This window comes from Mustela erminea, chromosome 11, assembly GCF_009829155.1.
Source record: "Mustela erminea isolate mMusErm1 chromosome 11, mMusErm1.Pri, whole genome shotgun sequence".
Taxonomy (NCBI): domain Eukaryota; kingdom Metazoa; phylum Chordata; class Mammalia; order Carnivora; family Mustelidae; genus Mustela; species Mustela erminea.
In genome coordinates this window covers 40,070,559-40,093,633 of record NC_045624.1, presented here as the reverse complement: position 1 = coordinate 40,093,633, position 23,075 = coordinate 40,070,559, and the positions used below count along the sequence as shown (strand labels likewise).

The 23,075-nt window shown below is 43.8% G+C and overlaps 1 long non-coding RNA gene across 1 annotated transcript in view; it reads right to left on the bottom strand.

The window, feature by feature from the left end:
* LOC116569062 overlaps positions 1 to 23,075 on the bottom strand; it is a 161,512-nt gene that overhangs the window by 34,172 nt on the left and 104,265 nt on the right. The window contains exons 4-5 of the long non-coding RNA XR_004276839.1: positions 17,974 to 18,211; positions 13,443 to 14,158 (exon numbers count right to left, since the gene is read on the bottom strand). This is a non-coding gene — a long non-coding RNA (uncharacterized LOC116569062). The remainder of the gene's footprint in view (positions 1 to 13,442; positions 14,159 to 17,973; positions 18,212 to 23,075) is intronic.

Here is a 23,075-nt window from a genome sequence, read left to right as displayed (position 1 = left end):
TATCTCTTCCTTTTCTTTCATTGATGAACGTTGGGTTGAACGTTGGGTCCTGCCAGACCCCCTGGCCCTCGGCCCGCAGCCCAGAAACAGCACTCCGCAGCTGGTAACGAGGTAGACATCCAGGGCAGAGGGGACCCCTTTCCTGCATGCAGTGCCGGTGGAAACAAAGCTTGTGTGGGTTTTCGCTCCCAGCCTCTCAGCCTGCCCGGTGTTACGTCAGATCTGGGCCTCCTCTGCTTCAGCATCCTCTGAGGAGTGGCCAGAGGCCACAGGCAGGGGATACCGCCGGCTGCAGAGCTTGGCTGCACATGAGAATCATCTCGATGTTTTGAAAAATACTGATGCCTGAGTTTCGACCTTCAAAACAGTCTTGTGCAGAAGCTTTTTTCTCCTTCCATTTTTACTGGTGGAGGAATAGGCTCAGAGAGGACAAGTCACTTGTCCAAGGTCATAGGGCCACGGTTCAAATGTAGGCTGGCCCCAGAGCTTTGGCCTTAACCATGTACTGTGCTGCTTCTTTACATGACCACACATGCTGAACCTTTATGGTTCCCCACTACTAATTATTAATCACTAATGTCTCTGATGTATTGATAAACTCCACAGAGGTTTGAATACACAGATTAGGAATCATAAGACAGCTGGATGGTTCCTAAATGATGCCCTTTTAAAAAACACTCTATTTTTTAAAGTATTCAAAAAAAAATCAAGAAATCCACAGAGGCCTTCAATTCTTAGAGCCTTCTAATGAGTGTAAACAGCCTGTCACTCAAGTTGGCAGGTCACAGAGTCTACAGTTGCACTTCAGCTGGCCAAGTTCACCTTGAGAGTTGGTGCTACAAGCTCTCAGTTATTTTCCGAACCAGAAAAATATAATTTCTCTGTTAAAAAAACAAAAACAAAAACAAAACAAAATAACAAAACACAGCTTAGAAGAGACCTTGTCCTGCTTCCACCGATTGGGCCAGAAGAGGCTTGGGGTCTGGGACCAGATGCCAGAAGGGAGGAAGCACTTTGGTTCAGAGGCACCCACTGGGCTTAAGTCAGGTCTCTACTGCTGGAGGGGTCAGTGGGAAGCCCACTGAAGTCAGAGTGTGGGAAACATCTGCTTCTTCCTCTTTTCTGAAAGCTGTCACGACAGTAAACAGATCTGAGAGGAGGGCTTTGTGAGAATTGGTTTCTCTTGCAAACAAGTTGGCATGCAACGTCAGCTGTTGGCAATTTTAAAGACCTTTTGGTTGAGCACAGAAAAATTGTCAAATGGCCCTAAAATAACTGAGGTCAGAACACCGCCTTAGCAGCCCTCTTCTGAGCACTGCTTCCGGAGGAAAATAGGTAGGATGATGTTCATGCCTGTGAGGCCTTTTTATTTCCTTAAGAAGTCATTTGCCCTCACTGCACCTTGCAAAGGGAAGGCACTGTCTCCCTGACTTCCACCCCTCCCTCCTGCCTCCAACTCTTGCATCAGCTCTATAGGAAACCTGGTTCACAGATGGTGGAACCCCAGGTCATTTTCATTTACTGACCCCTGTTGCTGCCAGCCCTGGTGGGGCAGGCGGGAGCTGAGTATTGAATGTCTTTCTTTCTCCACTCCCACCCTCATAAGATGACGAACAACCAAACATCAACAAACCCATCCAGATGTTAAGGATGAAGCCAAAAGGTACAATTCCAAAACTTCCTGGAAATCACCATTGTTGAAGATGGGTTGAAAATAAGAAGGGTTTGCTCTACAAACAGAACATGTTTTTACATTGAAATTCCTAAAAACTGGGAGAAGATGTATTCCTCCTTTTGTTTATTTTCCAGGAGGTTGGGAATTAATTTCTTCCTTTATGTAGAGAGGAAATAAGTTTGGAAAGGAGAAATGGGGCTTGGCTATAGAATTAGCAACAGAGAGCAGTTAGGTAGTGGGAGAGGCTTCCAATTCCTCACCAATAAGGGGAAAGTGTGTGGCTATGTGTCTCATTCTCTTTCCTTGGGTAGAGGAATCTAATGTAGTTTTGTTCCTTTTTGATTAAGGCAATTAATTAGAGGCTAAATTAAATATTTGATTTTCATATATTTCAGATTATTTTACTTTGAAAATTCATATGTCTACTGTGAAACAAATCGTGAGTTTTTGGTTCAGAAAATATGGACACTGTGTCTACCTAGGGTCTTCCTATTCAGGACCTGAAGGGTGAGCCTGTTCAAGACCTGCCAGGCACTCAGAGTCAGGGTCAGCCCAAGGTCCTAAAAAGAAAGGCTTTCATCCTTTCTGAGTGAAGGGATAGATGTAAGCAGGAGTAGAGTGGGGGTAGGTGAGGCTATTCATAATAAGAAAATTGGCAAAACCATTGAGAGCAGCCCAAGGGATGTTTCCCAGGGCACGCGAGCCCTCGGTTCCACCTGAGGACGTGGGAGGACCACGGATGTCGTAGGGAGAAGGGAGGGCTCGGAATCTGAGATCTCTTCCCACAACCCAGGCTGCTTTTCTCTGCAAGAAAATGGTTGTGGATCTTGTGTATTGCCTTTGGCTTTTCATCTCTTTAACAGAGACGTACAAAACCATTCACTACAGAGAAATGGAAGCCCGGAGAAATTAAACAAATCATTCTGGGAAGCATAACTTGTTGGTGGCAGGGCCGGGACTGAAAGCCATGTCACAGGACTCCTGACCTGTGGCCTCCCGTAGCACAGCACCGCTGAGTACTTAAGTGCCTCATGTCACCTTTGTGTCATTCTGCTTTAGGAGCTTAACATTTATAGCAAGGCCTATTTTGGTGGCTGGAGGCAGGGGAGGACCAAAAAAAAAAAAAAAAAATCATATAATAAAGGTAGTTTTTCTTTTGTTAGTAGACTTCAGAACCAGGCAGAGAGGATGAAGGAATAAATAATTTAAAGACCAAGGGCCAGAGACAGGGCTAAAATCCATTTATTCCTAATCGGCACAAGGCTGGCCTCTGTAACGAGACATGTAGCATCCCTCTGCCTTTCTTCCTCTGGGTAGTTTTGCTCTGTGATTCTTTTTAGTGAAGTAAGGGTGCTTATTACACAGTCCAATGGCACCTTATGCAAATTTGAACTATGTGAATTTGAGATAGTGTGACCTGAAAATATTAACATGGTCTCAATTGGTTACCTAAATTGAAAAAAAAAAATACATTTCTCAAATTTATTTTTTTAAAAAAAATCACACAGTTTCAAAGCAGAGGGCCAAATGAGCAATATGCTGTTTTCATGTGTGACAATGTCACTTCAACTGCTTGATGGAAAAACCCTGCCTCCTTTGTCAGTGGGATGGGGGTCATCCTCGTGTTCACATGCACTAGAATTTCTGCAAAAGATTTTGGTCACTTTTGTGGTGTTATTTTAATATTCATTGCTACTTGAGCATTTAAAACTTTCCAAATCACAGAACAATATCCTCCAAGATGTCATTAAGTCATATGGCTCGTGTGAGAGCTGAAAACCGGGTCTTGAAATCAGGGACTTTGCAGTGCAAGTTACATAAAATGCCATTACAGAAGCTAGACAACCACTGAGACAGGCCAAGCAGTAAATTTAGTGAACTCTCAAAGGGAAACATTAGAGAAAATACGGAGAGAAGAAAAAAGAAATAATGAAGGGCAAACATGTTACATGTTTGTGAATAGATACATTTTGAGATAACAATCCTTCCACCATGCCCTCAACTGTTGATTTTCCTTTAGAGAAATTGATTATGAGAGCTTAAAATTACATAAGGTTTTCCTGAATGCATCCCTGACATAAATAAAGATATGCCGTACTTAAGTGTTAAGTGTTATGGGTTGAATTGTGTCCCCACAAAAGATGGTAGAGTCTTACCCCCAAGAACCTGTGAGTGTGATCTTATTTGGAAATAGGGTCTTTGTAGATGGTCAAAATAAGATCATTAAGGTGGTTCCTAACCCAGGATGACCAGTGTCCTTATAAAATGGGAGAATTTGGATACACGGACAGGTATGATCAAAAGGAAGATGACATGAAGACAGAGAGTGTGCCATCTACAAGCTGGGGATTGCCTGCGACCACCAGAAGCTAGAAGAAGCATGGAAAGGATTCTGTCCCTCACAGCCCCCAGAAGGCAGCAGGCACACTAACACCTTCCTCCAGCAAGGCAAGATAATAAATTTCTGTTGTTCAAGCCACTCTATTTGTGATACTTTGTTAGGTCAGCCCTAGCAAACCAATACACTGATTGATTGACCTTTGTTGAAATAACTCATTTTTGAGGAGGTAAAATTGTTCCCAATGTTTTGGTCAATGGAGTCCTGTGAGGATTGCCTCTTGGGGGAGGAAATGCCTGCCCCTGTTAGGTTGCCTGTCCCAAGGGTAGTAACTTTGTTTTCTCATCTATCATTTATCATTATGGGGTCGTGTGATGAATTCATAGGACGCACTTTCACGAGACTGGTTGACTTTATGGTGGAAAGTTAGTTTTTGACGGGGGTGATGTGATGAGATTGCTGGAGGAACTGGGAGCACCGTCTGGAGGGCCAGGCATGCTTCCCAGGGTCTTGCTCCCACTTAGCACAGAACTGGGGTGGGTAAGTTGGTGGGAACAATCTGGAAGCTTGAAATTGGCCTAAGGAGGTCAGAGACAATATTAATGGTCTGTATTTTTGTCAAGAGCCAGGTGTGTAAAGTTACAGAAGAGCATGGCTGAATGGAGAGGTGAGGGCAAGGTGGATGGGCTGAGGGGAGGAATCAGAGCTGAGGTGGTGGAGGGGATACAGTGCGAGGCACCACAGTTTAAAGTGCTGCACTGAGCCAGTATGCCAAGGATGAGGCTGAGGCTTTCAGTGGACAAACGTCAGGCTGGTGGGAACAGAGGCAGAAGCCTTTCCCTCTGTCCTTGGCCAGAGGACACCAGTGGTGACATCAGTTAGAAGGGAGGGATCGAGGCTATCCACAATGGGTGATTCTGGAGTCACATGTCTCATCATTCACAAAACAAAAGGGTTTCTTGGGGTGATGTCTATTTCATATGTCGGTTGGTGGTTTTGGAGACAAAGTTCAATGCCAGTTGGGCTGCTGTGATTTCTGAAGTAAAAGCATCTAACAAGGACTCTGTGGACAGAATATGATAGATAATCAAAGAGCTTGAGATTCAAATGCATCTCTTAGTCCTTGAATGGCTCAGACCTCTTTTGATCCAGCAGGCATCAAGTTTTTGCTTACATTTCGCCTCCTGTCTTCATCCTTCCCTTAGTCATTATATGAGCACACATGGAAGCAAGCAGAAATGGTGGAGGGGGAAGTAACGGATTATGTATCTTTGGGGGAGGGCAGCAATGACAACAATCACAATAATAGCAATGGGAGTCATGAGAGCTAATATTTCTTGAGGACTTTAGGAGTGCCAAGCCCTGGACTAGATACATTGATTGTCTTTTTTTTTTTTTCAAGATATTATTTAATTACTTGAGAGAGGAAGAGCACATGAGACAGAGGAGGGTCAGAGAGAAACAGCTCCTCCACCACCACCACCAAGCAAGGAGCCCACCACGGGTCTCGATCCCGGGACTCCAGGGCCATGACCAGATGCTCCTCTGACTGAGTCCCCCAGGCGCCCCTGTTGATTCTCGTTGTAATCATGTAAGGAAGTTCTTATTACTCCTTCCTCATAGATGAGAGATTTTAAGTAAATGCGCCACATCACCCAGATGGTAAATAGCAGACTATAGTAAAGTGTGATATCATATAGTAACATCCAGTAACTAGAATCTGAGGCCTGGGCTTTGCTTGCCACAACTCTCACAAAGTAAGAGATTCAAACTGGATTAGCCCCTTGCCATGAGAGCGGTGGGAAGGCGGAGCTCACGGGACAGTCTGTCCTGGAGAAGTCTGAGTATAAACAAGGGGCTGGGCATGAAACGAGAAGTGGGAGTTAGACTGTGCAAGTTCCTGGGTTGGAGGAGGGGGTTGTTATATGGTGAAATCCAGATTTTCTCAGCATGTTCAAGCAGTACACAACATTGAAAAGGGTAGGGCAAGGACAATGGCATCAAAAGGAATTCATGGTTTGGTCCACTTGCTTCTACTGTGAATTTCTGTTCCTATAGATTGCAGTTCTGGGACCATAAAGATGAAATTTCAGAAATGACCCTTTTGCCCATTATTTAGTGCAAATTGGAGAAGAAAGTTTCCTTATCAAACACTATAAAACGGAGCTCGGTTGTTTTTGAGTTCCTCCTTTTCTCTGTCCCTTAGCTGCCAGATACTGGCAGAGTCTTGGCAATAATTTTGCCTATAGATGTAAGCTCTCACTTGGGTAATAAAGGGGAGGGCATCTAGCTTGAGAGCATGTTTTCCAACATGGCGAGGAGCATTCTGTACAAAGAGAATTATGATTAATGATTAAGCTGGTAGCTGAGTTTGACTATAAAACTTGGCCAAGGTCAAGGCTGGCATGATGGTAGCCTGGGTGAGGCCATTTCAGGGCCAAGGTGGTGCAGATGAGTGAAAAGCCCCAGAAGAATCCAAGCAGGAACAACTTACTTGGGGGGTATGCAGAGATCTTGAGTAAAGGAGGGCATGGGAGACAGGAAAGAATGAGCAGAATCTGGGCTGATGTCCTCTCCACAAAGCCACTGCCCTGCCTCTTCTTCTGGTCAGCCTAAGCCACTCTAAGGCCACTATTAGTCCTTCCTGTAGACTGCTATATTAATTTCTTGTGGCTGCTGTAAAAGTGACCTCAAACTGGGTGCCTTATAACAGAAACGAATTCTTTCACAGTTCTGGAGGCCAGGGGAGAATCCTTCCTTGCGTCTCCCAGCTGCTGGTGGCTCTCAGCACTCTGGCCTCCTCGACTATGTCACTGTAATCTCTGCTCCATGATCACAGTGCCTCCTCCTCTTCATGTGTCCTCTCTCTTGTCTCTTATAAGGACACTTGTCACTGGATTTAGGGCCCAGCTGAGTAACCCAGGATGATCACAACTCAAGATTTTTAACTTCTGCAAAGACCCTTTTTCAAAATAAGGTAACATTCACAGGCTCTCAGCGTTAGGAAATGGAAAAATCTTTTCTGGAAACCACTATTCAACCCAGTACAGGTGCCAAGAGCCAGGGATCCATGAGGACCTATATCTTCATTGTTTAAAAAAATGTTTTTTTGGTCTTTGAGTTACACCTATTTCCTAGGCTTAAATTTGTGAGTGGTGTTTAGAGACAAGGCAAGTCAAATTTCAAGATGTCTTTCAGCCAAAACTATGCTCCTGAGTGATCTCTAGGTGAATCCTCTCTCTTGGACCTGTCTTCCTCCTCTGCTTGTGCCCCTCAGTCTGTGGCGGGTGAATTAGACCCAACAACTATGAAGAATGCAAGGGACTTCTGAGACCATCTAATTCCCATGGGCTGCAAGTGATTCACACAACTTTGGCCAACTATACTCCAGACTCATGACAGATATTAACTACCTGTTGTGATGCCAGTCTGGCTAGAGCCTCAGACTTCTCAGGCCAGACCTCATAGCAGCCCCTGCCAAGGGTTAGAGTTAGCACATGAGGTGAAATCTCTTCACCATCTCTGACTGAAAAGATGACTCATTTTCTGGGTTAGGAAACTGAGACCCCAAGAGGATGAGAGCATTGATAAAGGTGGTGCTCTATTCCAGGTGTCTCAACACTTCATTTCTCAGCTCAATGAATGAATGAATGAATGAATGAATGAATATCAGATTAACAAACCCTAGTTTTCCAAATTTGGATTTTTTTCACCTTCAAAATACCTAGGTGGTGACCTGATTTTCTTTCTGTTTGTTTTAACACCTCCCTACCCCATACAGACACATGGAGCCTGTCACCCTACAGACAAGACTTACCACATACTATACAGTCATTTTGCTCTGCAGCTTCTGACCCCATCTGCTAGCTCATATAAAACAAAATTTATATTAAATGGGATTTTAGAAAAATCATCATGGCCTAAATTGAACATCATTTGTTAGGAAATAAACCATATGTTGGCAATTTTGCTTCCCATTCTTGGCTTGGGGCCAGCTGAGTTCCAGGAGAAGGGGAGCCCCTCTTTGGGCCTCACCGAGCCCCAGCCAGTGTTATACATTTCCTGGGAGTGGTTCCCACCCTGAGGCTGAGTGGTAGAGATGCTAACCTCCTTAGACATGTGAATTTGCCCTGCTTGGATCTATTGTTAGAAGAGAACAGCCCTACAACATTGCATTCAACTCAGCTGCTCTAATAGTTCTTTGGGCTGCTACAATCTGGGGGAAAACTGGCAGCCTCAGGTTGGGCAAGGGTTAAGAGGACAGCAGTGAACATTTCAAGTTTAGAGGAAAAATGAAGAAACCAGGCCAGAATCAATCTTTTGCTGATTGCCCCCAAGGGGCTTGTCCATGTGTTGCATGGAGTGAAGTGATCTTGATGGGGGATTTTGAGAAGAGGGGCCCTGCCGTCTTCAGTGACCTAGGGGCCATATATAATCCTTCATTTAAGCCACACCTCGGCCCTCTGAGACAGCTGCTGTCCCTCCCACTTCACAGAACAGGAAACCAAGGGTGAGAAAGTAATTTGCTCAAGGTCAACTAGCAACTGGCAAGTGAAGTAATCGAGTTCCAGTGTTGCCTTCTAACCAAATAAGTAAGGTACACCAAGAAGGAGCCATAATAATCGCTGGGACAGTTTTTCTTCTTGAATATGACATTTATCTAGGGGGAAACTCTACAGGTAAATTTAACAGGGACAATTATTGAAGAAAAGACATCATTCCAGGCCAAGAGCTGAGATAGAACACAAGATCTGACAGGACAAATTGTGTGATCAACTGTATTCCCTTCATCCCCATACTGGAGCTCTTCCTAAAGTCCTTCTTGAGTTCTTGTACTAATCTGGACTTAGCAAACTTCACTGGTTGTGTTAGTTACATTTTGATTATACGCTGAGTGACTATTGGGGTTACCATACATACTAGGTGCTTGGCAATAACCAAGATGGAACATCTCATTTAACCCTAATGACAACACCAGGTGGAACATAGGTATTGTCATATCCGTTCCACAAATTAGGGAGCTAATGCAGAAGGTTACATAATTACGCCCAGTCCTAATCCTAGGGCATAGTGGGATTTTAGCTCCAAGGCTATGACTCTCCATTGTGTTCTAGGTAAGGACCTCTGGTTTGAAACTCCTCTGAGGGCAGAAAGAGTGGCTTTATTTTCATTTGTTTGTTAGTTTCCCTTTGGCTGGGGAAGATTGTGTCATTAATGAGTCCCTTTCTCTGTTCCCTGCTGCCTTTGTCCCTTTAGTACCCATGGTCCTAACTCATTCTATTTTGGTTTGGATTTCGACCATTTGAAACCTAATCCCTGATACTGTTAGCTGAGAGAATATCAAATGTTAATCCTCCAGGGAAAGTGTTTTAAAAAGGAGACTCTGGAAGGGCAAAAGGCCTTTGAGACTCAGATGATTCTCTAATGATAGAAATTGAAGCAGGTAGATGGGGAAGGTTTTTTTTTTTTTTAAGATTTTATTTTTTATTTGACAGAGAGAAAGACAGCGAGAGAGACAGACAGACAGAGAGAGAGAGAGAGAGAGAACACAGCAGGGGGAACAGGAGAGGGAGAAGCAGACTCCCCACTGAGCAGGCAGCCCAATGCAGGCCTCGATCCCAAGACTCTGAGATCAGGACCTGAGCCAAAGGCAGCCGCTTAACAACTGAGTCACCCAGGTGCCCTGGGAAGATGGTTTTGAGAAGAGAGCTCACCTCAGAGCTTCAGAACAGGTAGAGAAAATGTATGGTTCGTGGACCTGCAGCATCATCACCCCCGGGAATGTGGCAGAAGGGCAGAATGTGGGGTGCATACTTTCCTAAGGTCTCCGGTGACTTGGGGGGGGGGTATAGTACAGTGTGGGAAGCACTGGTCTAACCCATACTCTGACTTTCTGAACTCAGGCTGGAATGAAAAGGTGAATTTAAACCTCCTTGTCCAGGGGCTTAGGTGAAAGGGAACTTTATCCAGGCAAGAGAGCCAAAGATCAGATCTCGGCCTCCCAAACAGAGCTAGCAGTCTGCTGGGGAACACAGCTGACTGACTCAAACCTGAATAAATGGGCCAGCCTCAACGTGTGGTGGCTGTGTTAGCGAAAACCTAGCAGGTTAGATCTAATTCAAAAATCTTTTAGTTTTAGATGAGCGATATCTAGTCTCTCCCCTGTGAGGGCAAATGTAAAATAGCCTAAAATTTGTATTAGCAGTTAGAAAGTTGGTCAGATCCCTTTTCCTCTGGGAACCAGTGCATTCATTTCTCTCACAGTTCGGCTCATGAATTAACTATTTCCCCTGGAAGTGAAATTGGAAGAGCTTCCCTGAGCAAAAAGCAATTTCATTCCCCTCTGATTTTTTTCTAAGTGCAGGTTAGCTTAAAGCTCAGCATTACCTTGCTCTGCAAAAATGCTCCAAGCGGACCTGTTCTTCTCCACAATGTCGTCTTGCAGGTAAATTAGAGCCAAAGAATTGGAGGAAAAAGCAGCCTCAGAATTTGGTGTTTTCTTAGCTTGTTGTACTGTATTTTTGGCAAGACTTTCAAACTTAAAGTGTTAAAAATTTTCCCATCTCCTTTAGGGATGCCAAGCAAAGGTTAATAGAATGGTGCAGTGAGTTCGATCTCCTGGGGAGAAAAGGAAGCCTATAAATAAATAGATCAAACACTATGACTAGGTATAGATGAGATTTTTAAAGGAAAGATTAATCATGAACACAGTCATCAATCCACATTAACCTTGCAGCTACGGTGCTGCCCTATTTATAGGCGTGGCCATCAGAGTCATTCTGATAAGCGAGGGCTTACCAGCGGGGCTGTCTCTAACACAGCCCAGAGCTTTTGTTCTCCTGCAGAACTCTTTGTAATGAGCCCCTGTTGGCTTCAGAATTACACCTCAAAACGTCAGTTCTTGTGTTTTGATCTTTGCTCATCTCATCAAGCTCGATTTTTGTCATTTCCTATGTCTCCTGTGCTGTCATTTCTGTTCTCCAATACCTCTCTTCAGTGCATTTTCTTATGACATTTACTGTTCTTTTTGCTCAGAATGCTCTTCTCCCATTTTCCAAACATTGTCACCTGGTTGGTTCTGATCCCCTGGGTCTCAGCTGCCTCCTCCCAGAAGCCTCTCAGGGTCTTCTAAGCCTGAGTGGAGAGGGCCTCTCCGGGTCCCATTGCATCATGGGCTTAACCCCTTTCTTTCCTTCTTTCTTTCTTTCTTTCTTTCTTTCTTTCTTTCTTTCTTTCTTTCTTTCTTTCTTTCTTTCTTTTTAAAGATTTTATTTATTTATTTGAGAGAGAGAGAGATCACAGGTAGGCAGAGAGGCAGGCAGAGAGAGGCAGAAGCAGGCACCCTGCTGAGCAGGGAGCCCAATGTGGGGCTTGATGCGGGGCTCAATGCGGGGCTCGATCCCAGGACCCTGAGATCATGACCTGAGCTGAAGGCAGAGGCTTAACCCACTGAGCCACCCAGGTGCCCCTTAAACACTTTCTAATAATCCCTTGCTTATTTATCTTTCTCTCCTAGACCAGCGGTTCTCAGCCTTGGTTGGACACTTAGAATCATGTGGGGACATTTTAAAACTCCAACTATCCAGATCATACCCCACATTAATGAAATCACAATCTCGGGGAAGGGGGTGGGACTCAAGTATCAGTATTTTTTAAAGCTCTCCCAGGGATTCCAGGGTATAAGTCAATTTGTGAAGCACTGTAATAGGTTGTAAACTCATAAGAGTGCAGACAGTCATAACTACCAGAATGCTTGGTATATAAGGGGACCCAACAGAGCTAAATAAGTGGGTGAGTGAATAAGATGTTGGGGTTGCAACTTTGCAGACTCTAAATTTTGGTTCCCAGGTTACTGTAGGAGGATCATGTTTGTAGGTACCTGAGCCCTTGAGATCCGTCTTCAACAGAAATGGATGAATTCTGTTTTCAAGAAATGTAACCAAGCTAATCAGATACTTGATCGCTGTTCCTTTCCTGCTCTCAGCCATTAGCTCATTCTGTTCCCAGTAAGGAAGCCTACTTAGCAAAATTAAGATTAGATAATACAAGGGAAGGAAGTGGAAAACCTTACAGGATGTTTCTATTTGTCTGTGATGCCTGATAAACATCAACTTTCTACTATAAAGATTCCATGGGCTGGATGTTCTTGACATTTGAGATAATTTATCTGAAAGGGCTCTGAAAACCATGATGTGGCATGTTATTATGGCTACATTTCACTTATTCCCATAACAAATATTCAGAGGGTCTCTGTGACTGCACTAAACAATAGGAATATAAAGGGGCCAAGAGGCAGCTGCCTCTTCTGTGGGGTGAGTAGGATGGAGCATCCTGAGAATGGGTCATTGGCACTTGGGTGGGAACTCCAGGAACCAAGGGAAAGGAATGCTATGCAGCTATGTTACTGCACCAGTACCCACCTCCAGGCTGTGAGCCCAGTGGGGTGGAGGCCATCCTATTTCTTTGCATTTCCTCAAGGCCTGACACAATTCCTGGCCTTTATATCAATTATATCAATTGTCAAGATAAGATTAATCAATTATGAGCCATTTATCAGGTCAGATTCTTTGAGGTCCAGGTATTAGAAGACCAGCTTAGATTCACGTAAGCATAAAAATATTTATTGGAGGGGCTAGGGTAGTTGAGAATGTCAAAACCAACATCAGAAAAGAAAAACACAGCTTATAATCAGAACCTTGGGAAGGCCGTACCCAGGGATGGAATTCCTTCGCAGGAATTCTGACCCTAGGAACTTGGGCCCCTTGGTACCATTCACCTCTGCTTTTCTTGTTTGTATTGGGTTCCTTCTCTCTTTCTAGAGGGTGGCTTGGGACATGTGATTGGCACAGGGTCAGGCAATGGCTCTGGACTCAACCTTTTCCAAACCTTCTCTCTGAAGAGGGAAGGACTGTTTCCCCTGAGCTTCAGTCCATGGGAAGGATTCTGATTGCCCTGAATGAAGTGATTGCCAACCCTGACCAGTCACTGGGGGAGAGTGGAGGCATATACCTATAAAAAGACGGGGGTGGGGTTCTCAAGGAAGGCAGATGTTCTCAGAATGGTACCACTTGCTGGCATGTGGGTGTTAGGAGACTCCTGACCCTGTCAGTTATGGGAAAGAGGATTAACAGGTTGTGGCTATTTATTGCAGATTTGTAGGAAAAGTTCAAGAAGGTCTAAATTCCCCTCTGCAGGGCAACAGCAATGACAATGAATGAGAACATGTAACTTTTCCAAATCCTAAGTTAAAAGCCTGTTTGTCTGGAAATCATGTTTTTATGTTTTTAACTGAAATTAGAATAACATTTATCCCATACTGTCCCAAATCTGGTAAGGTAAGACTATGATCATAACTTTTGGCCTGAATGGAAATAGCAGGAGGTCGGAGGCGGCAATCCTGCCCTGAAAAGTGTCGTGCTGGTTACTTACAGAGTGTGGCGACTGCGAGGACCATCACCCACTCAGTGGGGCTCCATGCAGGTCTGGGGCCTGAAGGATCTGCATCTGAAGAAGTTCTTCATCCAGACTGCGGGCGCTCTTTAAATATCCCCTGGTCCTTCGTTTAGTAGGGGATGGGAGAGTGAAACCTTTGAACAAGTTTCTACTTCTTATTGTCCTGAAGCTTTCATTTTATGGCAAGGAAAAGACTCCAAGGTGGTTTTGTCCAGAAGGAGGAGGTCTTTGGTTCGTCATAGACCAGCAATGGTTCCACAGTTCTTTCTGATGGTATGAAATTCCAGAAGCAAGGCAGAGAGTACATGAGTTCACTGGCTTCCTTCAAAGTGGAGAATTTAAATAAGCCTCTCTGGTAAGAAACCTCTTGTGGGATTGGGATAGCAGAGGAAGAAATGACAGGGCAGAGCTGATGGTCCTCAAGGCTTTCATGTTGCCTGTGAAAGCTGGGTCTGGCAAAATGATACGCGGGCTGGAAGTCACTGAGTCCTGATCACATGAAGCCAAACAGCTTGGACCACGTAGAGATAATGCAGGTAAAGCAGATTTTCCAGGAACAGGTGAGATCCAGGACAGGCCCGGGACCCTGGCATAAAAAGAACAAAGTAAGCCCCCAAAGAAGAGCAGACAGAAGAAGGCTGTTGGCTGGAGTGTTGAGTCAAATCCCAATGATAGTTGGACAGATCACCAGGCTGGAAAAACAGGGCGGAGGTAGACTTCTTTACTTTACTTCAACTGTCCTCTCCCAGAGTAGTGACCCAGGAAAACACAATGACAGTAGCCTTCTTATAGCTCATTCTAAATAGGATGGTTTTTCTGCAGCTAGCTTTGCAGACAAAGTTCCCATACAAATTGCTATTGAGTGTTTGCCACATTTTAAATAGGGTTCTTTGGTGAAGCCACAGTTCAGGGTAGCAAGAATTTTTTAAATTGTTCTTTAAAATAAACAGTACATGGATGTTTCTGCCCTATGCTAGCATAATTGCTCTCAGGGGGCAAATGATCTTTCGCTGAACCAAATGAATTAATAGATCTGTGGTTCTACAGAATGCAGCTCTCTCTTCTGCCACCCAGACAGACCTAGGGTTTTGAAGCTGGGGACAGACTATAGAGAAGTGGTTCTGCATGAAAAATTGAGTTGAATCCAGAGTTTGTGTGGACAGAGAGAGGGAGGGAATGGACGAGGAAAGAGAATCTGCTGGCTGGCAGGAGGCTGATTCTTGAGGAGCCTGGGTCGTGAGGAGAGATGACCAGCAGAAAAAGTGAAGATTGCTTTCCTGGTGGAAGGACTGGCCAGGGAACTTCTCGAAACAGCACCCTTTAGTTGTCTTGTTTGATTGAAAATATTACTACAAGTATAAGATGTTAAAGTGTATACACATTTGAAAAGCATAAAGGCAAACAGTGTTTGTAGGCTTCGGATATCACATTGCTCCATGCTCAAAGTGATGGCACACACCTGCCTTGCATGGGAGTTTTGTGGGAATCAAGGAAGAAGGGGCGGTAGTCCATGCTTGGGTCTATGTGCGGGAAAGAGAGGGGGCACCATCAAACAGGATGATAGCGTAATGGAGGGGCAGGCACAGGAGATCAGAGCAGGTGAACCCTGAGGAAATGTTGGGAGTGCACTCATTTCCTCCCCCCTGAGCCAGGCCTTCTACTTACTCATTTCTTCCTTTTTATTATTATTATTTTTTAAATTCCAACCTCTTATAAATGAAAAGTTTAAATGTCTTGAAATGTTGAATGAATATCACTCTGACTTCTTATATGCTTACCACAGAGTCAAGAATTGTTAACATTTGGCCACATTTGCTTCACTTATGTATGATTTTAATTTTTACTGTTTATGTTACTACTTTTTTGTGGCGCCATTGGCATATAAGTTGCAGGACATCATGACACTTGAAATCTCTAAACTTAAGCATGTATTCCCTAAATAGAAGCCATATCACTTGACTCCTGAAAGAAAGGGTCAGCCCTAAATGCTGGGGAACTCAGAGGTCACCAGGTGCCTGGCACCTGAGTTATAAAGCAAGGAGACAGAAAAAGCCCCCCCCCCCCCACCTTCCGGAAGTTGGTCGAGGCAGGGAGATAACCCTTGCTCTTCCTGCCCAGACCCACTCCCTGCAGGCGTACTTTGTAATGTGAAAATCCTTGCTCCGCATCACCCATCTTCTCTCCCTTCCTTTTCTCTCCCCATAGCGGTTTTCCTGTATTCTTCTTCCTTGACTCTCTTTTTTACTTTATTACTCAGTGAAGCTTCTCCTTGTGAAGGCCGACCCCAGCTGGGTCACAGTTAGGGACACAGGAGTCTTAGACAGCTGGTGTGTTTGGGGGGAGGGAATGGAGGGGTGGGTGGAGAGAACAGAGAGAGTGCTGCTTGTGCAGAAAAAACGTCTTGGCCATGATTTAGCCCCTGGCACTGGCTAGTGGGGAGGCTATCTTAGACCAGCCATAGTGGTCTGTCTGTCTGTCTGCTCTGCCACGTTCTGTGTTTCCATCTGTGCATCCACCACACTGTTTATGCCTCTGACACTACTTCTTTCCCTCCTTGTGTCTGTCTCTTTCTCTGTCTTTTTCTCTGGCTCTCTCTGACTTTCACCCCGGTCTGTCTTTCTAGATCCTCCCTCCCTTTACCATTTTTTCTACCTCAAGTTCAAATGATGCTGAACTTAGAGAAAAAGCCTGTTGAAGCAGGGATAAGATATGCCACTCAAAAGTATCCGCTCTTTTTTAGAACTCTTAGTGCCCAGACATCTGAGAAGCACACTGGGGCCTTTGGAAAAGAAAACAAGTATGGTTGTAAAAGAATAATGTTGGCAATAACAAATAAGGACATCAACCACTTCGTGATTTTGTTTGTTTCCATTTTGGTATAAGCGCTCATGGGATAAACAGTTAACAGTTACAGGATGCTTTATTTATTTACCACACTGCTGTCTGCCTCCCTGTGGCCTTTTTGGAAGGATGAAATCTCCTCTGCGCCAATTAAGATGTTAAGGAGAGACAGGCACTGCATTTTTAGATTCCTGCAGAACAGGTCTGCTAGCTATGAGCCTGAGGGCAGTGCAGACAGCCCCTCCTGGAATCTGTTGGAGTTGTGGTTCCAGCTAATATGAGGACATTTGCCAAAAAATGGAAATTCCAGTGGCACCTAAGCAGGTGCATCTCCCAGAGCAACCACTGGGCCCCCTGTACTCTGCCCACTTGAGCTCAGGGCTCACCTTAGAAAGCCTCAAACTTTGGTTATTGTTGCACTGGATCTGGCTGGCACACAGATCCAGTTGATGGCCTGAGGTGCTTGAAACAGAATCAGTAGGACTTCTTCTCTCCAGCATCATTTCTTCCTCCTAATTGTCTCCAATGTAAACATATAATCTGGTCGGGCAGGCAACTTCTAAATCAAGCCCCAAGAGTCATAGGCGCCAATTACAAGACAACTATGCTGGGTTTGCTGCATTCGAATTCTGCATTAGACCACTGAAATCTGATTTTCCTATTGTTTAGGAGAAACCTCTCGGGGCTATTGAAATTAGCTGCAAAAAAAGTTAGAGACCCATCATCTTTAAATTCAATGTAAACATTATTTATTGGGAAACTGTTACATGCTCTGTACTGTGCTGGATCTATTGGGGCTGGGTGGGGGGTGATGTACAGATGGCTAAAGTCGACCTCAGACCTGAGTTAGGCAACAGAAGTGTGGGAGAATGAGCAGAGTCGAGGAGGGAATTGGGAAGCTCTCTCGAAGCGGGGGGGATGTTGGGAGCAGGGAAGCAGGGAACACAAGGGACTCGGGTGGTTGGAAAAGAGAAGCAAAAGGGAAGCCCAGAGGGAGACAAGCGACAGCATGAAATGCCGCAGACTACAGCTCTTCCTGGAAGTGGAAAGCAAGATTAGGCAGTAGTCTAGAGCAATTTGGGGGGAGGCTGGGAAAGAGTTTCTGACACTTTGGGTGTTTTCCCTGATATGGAAACCATTACAGTTTGCTCTGCTTCTTGCCATCCCCACCAGGGACTGAGTTAACCTGGTGGGCTGACTTTTACAACTACGGATTAGAGTGTATGTTTGCACTTTAGCAGACCATGCAGGGCTTGGAGATCCGAGGGACTTGGGTTCAAATGCCGAATTCTACCCATCCAGAAAGAAATTAAACAACTCTGAGGCTAGGGCTGCGCTCCCAACATTTTCTTTCCTTCTTTCTTTTTGTTCTTCTTCTGTGTCTTGCCCCTTTTCCTCCTGTGAGACATCAGAATCTCGACTCTGAGTGATCACAGAGATGGCCTCCACAGGCAAGGTTCACCTGGGCCAGCTGTGCCATCTCCCCCAGCCTCTTGCTCAGTACCTGGCTAATTCTCCGCTAAAAGCCACGGATAGAAAGACATTGTGGAATGATGCAGACTTTCCTGAAGAGTCTGTGGGGGGCAGAGGAGGGTGCTTACATCAGACATTCCACATCAAATCATTTTAAAACCTCCCCTTAGAGATTTCTGTTCTTTAAAGTTACCTCCTGGCGGTATGGTCTCCGGACGCCAGCCTCTTCTTCTTCTCCTCTGACAGCATCCACTGGCTCTCTTCTTCCCTCCTCTTCTCAGCTCATTAAAATAATTTCCTCCCCGATTAGGCAGAGCAATTCCACCTTGCCTTGATGCTTAACAGCCATTTGTATCCAGTCATCATGGTGAATAAACCAAGGTTCTGTTCTCAGCGGCCATCTAGTGGCATCTGGTGCTATTTCAGCACCCCTGAGGGGTAAATAAACAAAACAAAACAAAACACCTGCATGAGGTGCTTTAATTTAGGCCCTTATGAGATGATAATCAAATTTGTAGAGATAGTGAGCTCTTACTCTGTGATGAAAATCACGTACACGTTGCTGGAATAACTATGGTTATATTTGATATGTTCTAAAGGATATGCAAGAGGTTTTAATACCAATGGCCAGACCCCACTCACTGTGTAACTGGTAATAACTCTTAACCAACAAGACTAATGGCCTGGTTCTGGGGGAATCTGATTCATTTCCTTCCGTGCTTCATTGTGGAGGAATAACCCCTTCTGTAGTCCTTAGCTATTGCCCGTTGCTGTCATCGTCGTCATCCTCTAGCTATTGTTTTCTAGCTGAGGATTGGCTGGCGATACTGCAGTCCCCTCCCCTGCACCCCCCCACCCCACCCCGACCCCTGCTGCTGCTGCTGTGTGTGGCAGCACGGCTGTGTCCTCTTGCAGGATTACTGGGCTGCATGCTCTGGTGACAGGAGTGGGAAGATTAACTTCCAACCTAAAATTGAGCCCCGAATTGTGTATATTATGGCACTGTTACCATCATTAAATACCACCCTCTCCTTATCGTGGCAGATTTAGATGTTACAGTGCAATTACTGCATGCCAAATAGTATATGGGAACATGAGCTGTATGACCTTGATTTTGAGTCTTTGTGTATCCTTATGTAAAATGGTCATAACAATATTGACTTAGGTTGCTGTAATAAGGATTAAGTGCTCTCTATATTATGTAAATTGCTTGGAAACTAGCAAGTATGTACACATTTCTTTCCTACAAGTTCCTAAAAGTTCCCTTTTCATAAATGCTAAGTTGCTATCACACTATTGATCACACTATGCACTTAGGAATAGAAGAATCAAGATAAAAAACGAATATTTGCCAAACACATAATTCACATTATTACAGAAATCAGGATAAAACCTAGAAAAGACTGTGGACTCTGAGAAACAAACTGAGGGCTTTAGAGGGATAGGGGTGGAGGGATGGGTGAGCCTGGCGATGGGTATTAAGGAGGGCATGGATTGCATGGAGCACTGGGTGTTTTACGTAAACAATGAACCTTGGAAAACTATATCAAAAACTAATGATGTACTGGGGCACCGGGGTGGCTTAGTGGGTTAAAGCCTCTGCCTTCGGCTCAGGTCATGATCCCAGGGTCCTGAGATCGAGCCCCGCATCGGGCTCTCTGCTCAGCAGGGAGCCTACTTCCTCCTCTCTCTCTGCCTGCCTTTCTGCCTACTTGTGATCTCTGTCAAATGAATAAATAAAATCTTTAAAAAAAAACAACTAATGATGTACTGTATGGTAACTAACACGACACAACAACAACAACAACAACAAAAACAAACTAGAAAAGAGATGAGAGAGTGAAGGAGTAAATCATACGGATATCTTTGAGAAAAAAAATCATCACTCATCCAACTGGATTCTGGACCAGAGATTATCAACTGGAGAACTGGATGAGGTAACATATTATACAGGCCTTGTTTTTCATTTTATTTTAAAAAGACCTTATTGTTTCCTTCAGAGCAGTTTTAGGTTCACAGAAAAATGGAGGAGGAGGGACAGATGCCCCACCTTCCCGATGGTCAACATCTCCCACTGTAGTGATTCATTTGTTACAATCAATGAACCTACAATGATACATCTTAATCACCCAAAGTCCAGAGATAATTCAGGGTTCCCACTTGGTGTTGTATATTCTACAAGTTTGGGCAAACGTGTGGTGACATATACCCAACACTGTAGCATCATTCAGAATAGTAACACTGCCCTAAAAACCCTCTGTGCTCTCCCTATTCATCTCTCCCTCCCCCCAAACCCCCAGCAAACACTGATCTTTTTACTGTCTCCATAGTTTTGCTTTTTCTAGAACGTCATACAGTTGGAACCATATAGTATGAAGCCTTCAGATTTGTTTCTCTCACTGGATAATATGCGTTTAAGATTTCTTTATGTCTTTTCATGGCTTAATAGCTCCTTTCTTTTTAGTACTGAATAATATTCCTTTCTCTGGATGTACCAGTTTATGTATCTTGTTCATCTAGCAAAGTAAATCTTGGTTGATTCCAAGTTTTGGCAGTTATGAGTAAAGCTGCTATAAACATCTGTGTGTAGGTTTTTGTGTGGACACAAGTGTTCAGCTCCTTTGGGTAAATACCAAGGAGTGCAATTGCTGGATTGTATGGTAAGAGTATATGTAGTTTTATAAATAACCACCAAACTGTCTTCCAAAATGGCCAGACCATTTTGCATTCCCATCAGCAAGGAATGGGAGTCTCTGTTGCTCCACACTCACTAGCATTTGGTTTTGGCTGTGTTCTGGATTTTGGCCGTTCTGATAGGTGTAAAATAAGTAACTCATTGTTATTTTAGTTTACATTTCCCTGATGATATATGATGTAGAACATCTTTTCATACACTTACTTGTCATCTTTGTGTTTTCTCTGGTGAGGTGTCTGTTAAACTCTTTGACCCATTTTTAACTGAGTTGTTTTCTCCCATCCAAGTACTAACCAGGCCCGACCCTGCTTAGCTTCTGAGATCAGACGAGATCGGGCGCGTTCAGGGTGGTATGGCCGTAGACCTGAGTTGTTTTCTTATTGCTACATTTTAAGAGTTTTAAGTATACTTTGGATAGAAGTCCTTTATTAGACGTGTCTTTTGCAAATACTTTTCCCCAGTCTGTGACTTGTTTTCTCTTTTTCTTGACAATTTCTTTCACAGAGCAGAAGTTTTTAATTTAATGAAGTCCAGGTTATCAATTATTCCTTTCATGGGCCATGCCTTCAGTTTTGCAAGGGCCTTGTTTTTCGCACTAGAAATAACTGGTTCTCTCTAAAGAAGGATGGCTTGTCCTTTATGTGGTGACCTATTATGTTGGCAACCATAGGATCCTTTCTATAAGCCTTTCCAGCAATCACAAGATGAACTCTGGATTTTTCATCATGTTTTTAATTTCAACATCTTTTCCTAAAATGATGATGGGAAAAGAACTCTGAGCAAGCAAGTTTAAATTTAGTCTGCCACTTAGAAGTGCAGTGACCTTGGATAAGTGACTTAACTTTCTGAGTTGTTGTTTTTTTTTTTTTCAATTTGGTAAGATGATACTTGTCCCATGTGAAGTCATCAAGTACCTGACATGAACTCACTAAACCTTAAACCCAATCAATCATTCCCAAGTACAATGTCTACCTTGACCATGAATATTTGCCAAAAGGCCAATTTTTCATTTTACTCCTTCAGTTCATTCCTTGGGTTTAAGTTTTCCTAAGGGATTCAAGCACCTTGCTTTATCACTTTTTTCCTAATGTTTCTAATTAAGTGTATGCATTTGATGTGAAGGTGTGTATGTGTGTGTGTGTGTGTGCGCACGCGCACATACATACAAAAGGAGCTTCTTTGTGAGCAATGGTGAAACAGGACAGAGTTGTCCAGGGAACACCATGCATTGCTGCCAAGGCCCCTGTACACTACTATGTTGCCTCGCTATCTCCACACACTTGAAGATTTTTCTCTAGTGCTTGTTCCTCACCCTCACTTGCTGTGGATATTCAAACACTTGGGGCCACATGTTCTAAATGAAGCCTTGGCAGGCAGGCAGCCACCTCCAAGAAGAAACTTCTTATTTTAGACCTGAAAATATAATGTGTTGCAGTGTTAACAGTAGAAGCAGAAGATTTTCCAACTGAATTTTGAAATTCAGGCCAGGTCAAGTCTAGCGAGTTTTTCATCTCAAGTGTTTAGCAGGGAAAATGTTTCAGTGTGATCACAGGCAGCCCAGGTAGGCCACAGACTTGCAAGAGACCACAGTTGAAAAGTCTGGCAAGTATGCCCGGAAAAATTCCTCCGACCATATCCTTTTCTTTTCTTTTCTTTTCTTTTTTTTTTTTTAAAGTGTTCATGGACTAGGCTGCTAGGCTGTAAAGTCCTTTGGTGAATTTATCCTTTGGTGCTTGTGTATTGTTGTTTTTTTGTTTGTTTGTTTAAAGTTTTATTTATTTATTTGACAGAGAGAGTCACAGCGAGAGAGGGAATACAAGCAGGGGGAGTGAGAGAGGGAGAAGCAGGCTTCCCACCAAGCAGGGAGCCTGATATGGGGCTCGATCCCATGATGGTGGGATCATGACCTGAGCCGAAGGCAGAGGCTTAACCCACTGAGCCACCCAGGCGCCCCGACCATATCCTTTTCTTTAGGGCACTCATCTTTATTTGTAATTGTACATTTATTAGTGTGACTTCATCTGCCTTCCTTCTAGGCTTTAATCTCCAAGAGAACAGAGACTGTGTCTAGCACAATGCCTGGCATATGAGACTCTGTGCTGTAGAAAGGAAGAAAATGGACATTCACTCAGTATGTATTTATGTTTGTGCCAACTGAATGCTAAATAGACAACAAATAAATCATTATTGAATGGTAATGAGAAGGAACAAAAGGGAAGAACATTAATATTTGCATAATTTAGATATGTAAATTTTGTATCAAGCCCTAATTAACCACTGTCCCTTTATCCATTGGATTTTGAGTTTGTTTGTCCTGGTGCCCCAATAACAATGTTGAATGCATGTAGGATTTGTATATAAAATAGGAGAACAGAGCTGTGGATTTTAATGTATTTCAAGATGTTAAGTAGAGGCTGTCTTTTAAAATAAAAATACTTAATTATGTTGAAACATCTACTTTTCAACAGCACAATTAAAGAGTGTTATTTTTTATATAGAAGGAAATGAAATGAAATACAGAGGTAAGCGTGAACTGACCAGGAACTACTCAGAAATCAAAGGAAACTCAATGTAGGGAACAGAGAGTATGATTTGGGGAA